The following is a 5,486-nucleotide window of genomic DNA, read 5'->3' on the forward strand; positions in this document are numbered from 1 at the left end:
AAAAATGCCAGAAAAGAGACACACTCATGTCCGCCTAGAGAGCTGAGAGACTCCACTCCTGCACGTGTATCACAAAGGGTACTTTTCAGAAATCAAAAGAGTAGATGTTGACAATTAGAAGTGATCATTGACAAACTACAACAACCAAAACCAAGAAGAAAGCCATAAGTATATGTGTTTGTGAACGATCAGCCAGCCAATCACAAATAACCCCTTCCACACACGTGACCATTGTTAATATAAAAACTGCTGATATAGTTTGAGCTATGGCCTTGCCTTGAATAAAAACAAGGGTTACACAAGGACACAACAAAAAAACGCCTAAATAATCTGGAGAGACTATGAGATATTGGGAACTTCTAAGGACCAAGTTGTCAAAGAAATTCAATAGGAATGGCAAGAAACTTGATGTTTACAACCAAATAACAAAACGGCTAGTGACACATCCGGCTATGTGACCAGTCTCGGCGCCATGTCCGCTTCTTGTATGCTTAACCAGCCCCTCCCTCCTCGCCACCCCCTACCCAAACAGATTTCTAGTAAGTCAGAACACGCCTGACACCAACAATCTCCTGGCTACATGTGAGAAAGTGACATCTTCAGACAATGTCCATAACTCGTCCAACATTGTCCAGCACTCATAGGAGAAATCAGCTCTGTGTAATCAGATGCACATGTGTCAGTGAGGTGCAGGTATAAATACAGTGCTGTCAAGCTCCAAATATGACTGCTTCAATGTGTCCTATGCAAGATGTTTCCAGCTTGTTAGCTATTTATCAAGTATTTGAGTCAATGCATTGCAAATATACATAATAATTAAAAGTTTAAGCAGAGAAGGTTTAGTGCCTGCAGCTGCAATACTTCCTTTTCTTAAACATTTATATCTATTTTAATCAACGCCATGCTTTAAGGGAAAGAATAGGCTTCTGACCTGTCATTGGAGCATCATCAAGTGCCTCCACCCTAGCTCCCACACATCTGTATCTGCTGCCACTTATTTGCATCAGTGTGTAAGGTTGGCTTTGTTGTGTTGGGCATCATTCATTCCCACAAGCGCTGCGACCTGATCTTGTGTGATCAGCACATGAGCGTTATGACATTTCCACTAACCAGAGTGGCTGGTGGGCCTGTAAAAGAGGTCAGGCCATGTCACCCAAATGAAACAGTCAATCCCTTATATACGCCCTCTGCCACATACAATAACTTTCACAAAAGCTAAAAATTATGCTGGTCATTATTAGATATACAGACACTGATCGCTTAGCTATAGACACCAAATGTCAGTAGATATTGTGCTCACGTGGAGTTATTTTCTGCCCATTGACAATGCTCAGCATTTAAGCCATCTGTGAATATCAGCGTGATTTAGTAATACCTTGACATTTTCAAGCCATGCCTGAGATAAAATGAGGAATTTTAAGAAGGTGACCAAGCTAGTTTTGTGGAAATGCAGGATAAGAGCATGTACTTTAGAAGAGTTTGGCAAAAACAAACAGCTGAAATGCAAAATGCCAAGAGGAAAGTGCAGCAGATAAGAGATTAGAAGTTCATTTTCATTTGCCGATAATACACACACAAGTAGGATGTTGTACTGCATGACAGGCATTTACAAGCCTCAACTAGCCTGCTATATGCTGGTACGCCTGCTGAATCTAAAATAAATTCACAGCCACTTTAGCTCTCTGTGTCGTCGATTACCTAAAGTTTTTTTCCGAATGCATTCAACTTCCCTCTCACTCACGTTAAGATCTTGCAAAAAACATAAAGCCGGATGCACTTGCCAAATAGTCGTAGAACGCATTATGGTCCTCTTCAGCAGCAATGACTCTGCCTTTATGAAAACACACCTACGTCCTCATATCACTATTTCAAAGTCAATCGTTGGTTTAACACATTTTTCTGTTAATGCATCACAGAGGATGCATTTGATGGATAGCATTAGCCGAACGGGCCATTATAAGGGAGCCGTGGATCATAAACAAATGACATAACGACCACGAGGTCTTGTAGGAGTGGAGGGGAGATGGGTTACTCTTTCTGGCTACACTAAATGCAGCGTTAACGTGTTCCACTTATGATAAATCAAGGAGGCGCTGAAGGGTGTCCAAGCCAGTCCACTACTTGTGCTCTTAAACAGCAAACAGTTGTTCAGAGCTGCCTCTTTGTTCATTTACCTGCAAACGCACAAAAACACAACCCTCTCCTTATCTTCTGTTTTGTTTTTCTTGTACAGCATTTAAAAAGCAGCGGAGCGGCTCGGTCATTCGGGGGGCTCTGTGATCTATGTTGATGACACTGACTTGCAAGAACTACAGTCCCGCAAACTCTATCTGGAGTGACCTGGTCATAACCCGGTCTCACACCGCTGACTCCGATAGATACCATCATTTATCATAAAGGATCTTCAAATTGCCCTTCTGACAATTACTTCTACATCAAAAATTAGCAAATCAACTACTACATACATAAGGAAATATACAAAATGATCTGCAGGGAGGGAGGACTTATTAATCATATTATGGGTCATGCCAAGATGGTGGTGTTGTTAAAGTTCCATCCATTACCTAAAGGTTTAGGAGTCTTCACAAGGTGTCCTTTAAGGCTCTGACACACCACCCGACGCGGCAGAAAAGGCCCTCAGGCTGATTATTTGGACCCCATTGGTCCAAAAAGTGCGTCGGAACACACCAAAGCAATGCCGACTTGAGCGTATGTTCTGCGCGTGAGCGAGACATAATTTGTCTCCATAACAGCAGGCGGCGCTGATCTGCATAGTCGCCCAAAAATGAAATCGGAAATGCAGAATTCGTCACGTGGGGATGGCATCTCCCAAATCGGCTCCTCCGCACAGAGCACACCGAAAAGACTTGAGTCACCGACCTCGCCAGACGTCTGACGACGGATTTTCGGGTGGTGTGTCAGCGCCTTTAGCAGGACGAGTCATCCAGATTACTCAGTCAGTCACACTCAAGTGCTATGCGTGAAAAAACAGAATGATATGGAGGCATGCACCTAATGAGAATATAAAGTTAATTGATGAAAATATGAAAACTTAACAATACAGGGCCTCAACATTAGGTAATAATGTAAGATCTGTGTATTTTCTCTGTCTACTGTAATGGTGATATTATAATTTAGCCCTGAATATTCACAAATTTGCACCAGATTTGTACAAAACAATGCACACTGTGAAACTGTGGCAGCTACCACTTGGCCCAGTTATTAAATGCAATATAAGTGGCATAAATTAATCAAATGTGACTAATTTTGCACTACATTTGAGGATGCTACTCAGTCGCTATTTAGGTGTGTCATCCATTAAGTGTTTAATGTGCTGCACCTCCTTAAGCACCATCTCTGTTCTGAAGTCAGACTACATAGTTGTAGTACTTTAGGTTTAAGTTTTGATGGGTTTGTTTCTATAAAACTCATGGCCGAATGAGCCAATCAGAGACTGTTTTGGTCACAGTGCTGAAAAAGTCTTGGATTTAAAGTATCTAAAGTTGTGCAAGAAGTAGTCAAAAACTAATTGTCTGGTTTATTATGGATGCCAACTGTACTTGAGAAGGTCTCTGCACTTGACCCTACATTACAATGGCCAGCCCAGCAGTCTAGTATCTGTCAATCAAATCTACACCCAGAAGAGGGAGAAATATCAAACCAAAACAACTGCACAGCACTTCCTATCTGCTCTGGAAATGGCTGAGCAAATTCAATTTAATCCAATGAGTTCAATTAATACTTGATCTAATCTAGTTTGAGAAAAGAATATGCAGGGTCATTTTAATATACTGTAGCTTGATTTGCAAGTCCTGCATGAACTTCTAAAAAAGTCCCAGTTAAAGTCCAAGCTGTTTGATTAAGTTGCAGAGGTTTCACAGTCCCATTCTGAAAAGCAGCAGAAGGAATTTATTCATTCACTGTGTCCTCTCACAGTCACAGCCAATCATTGCTTGTAAGCCGAGTCCCGTTAGAAAAGTACTGTATGTCAGAACTATGTATTCAGCTGCCAGACACTTGTATTTTGGGCCAATATTCAATTTTTTCCTCTAACTTCCCACCAAATGTTTGACTGTTTCAAACACATTTTCTGTTGTTGGCAGGATGAAGCATCTACTGAAACCCAAAACTAATTAAATTGTGATTGATGAGTTAGAAACTCTTGACGGGAGAGTGAGTCACGTCACAGCTATACTGCTCCACAACACACTGTGGAATACATTAGTTGTTTAAAAGCAGAACTAATTTACTGCAAGATCATTAGATATCTAAATTACTACGTAAACATGTAAAAAGAGTATATTTCTTTATTCACATGCACAGTTGCTGACTTGACTGTCAAATCAACCCATCAACTCCCCTTAGAAACAGTTGCATTTAGCTGAGGTGAACAGAACCATAGCATTTAACATAGCAATGTTCTCATTATAAGATGCACCCTGCATATGCCAACACTTAACAATGTGCCCTGAAGGAAAAAGGTAAAAACTGCGACTGTATACATATGCAAGGCGACAGCAAGAGACTTATAAAGAGCCACTTTTAAATGTTTTCTCCCCTTTTTTATATATGTAATTTCATCCCAGTATAACAGGTTTCTTACAGGCAGTGACTACAGTGCAGAATTTCTTTTTTTATGAATGACATGTGGACTCACATATCAACAAATAATAGGTAATGTAACAAAGAGTATGTGAATCTGAGATATTAAGATTTTATGAGGTTTAGAAGTATGAGTAAAATAAAATGGGTTACTATACTTTTTAGTAGTCTCGATCTATTAAAAAATTAAAAAAAAGTATCATCAATCGAAGAGGAATTTTTGATCTTATAAAAACTTACAATATGTGTACCCACTTGATTATCTATTATACATCACGTCCAGTTCTCCATGTCACCTTGATTTCTTTGTCTGTCCTTATATACTGTACATTTATCATGTTCCTGTTTCTATCATTGTTGTAGCTGTAAAGTCTCTTCTATTTGTTTTTGCACCAATAAACAAAATAAAAAAGGACAAGAAATATTGACAAAAATATATCTTGGTGGTGTTCCATTCTGATTACACAATTCAGCAAAGCAAAGTGCTACTAAATTGCATTTAAACACCAGTAACAATCAGGACCAAAATCAACACAAATGTCTTCAATTCACATGCATTCAATGAATAATTGTCAGTGCTGCTGCCGCATCAGATCGCCAATTACAACAAGTGTGTGATTACAGTGATCATTTGAAAATGACCATCCCTGAATGTGCTGTCACTCCGGCACATTTAATTAAACCAATCAGAGTGTAATGTTGGCCTCTCAACTACTCATCACACAATAGCACAGAGAGCCTCTCTTTCAGCTGGCTGTGTGCCTTTTATTGGACACATAAAACCCTTTTGTGGATAAAGATTTATGTTTCTCAGCTTACAAACTGATGTTTAGTATTTTGATATCACATTGAAATATATACAGTATACATGGGGGGAAACCTTA

Source organism: Etheostoma spectabile, chromosome 24 (assembly GCF_008692095.1).
Source record: "Etheostoma spectabile isolate EspeVRDwgs_2016 chromosome 24, UIUC_Espe_1.0, whole genome shotgun sequence".
In the NCBI taxonomy this organism is placed as follows: Eukaryota; Metazoa; Chordata; class Actinopteri; order Perciformes; family Percidae; genus Etheostoma; species Etheostoma spectabile.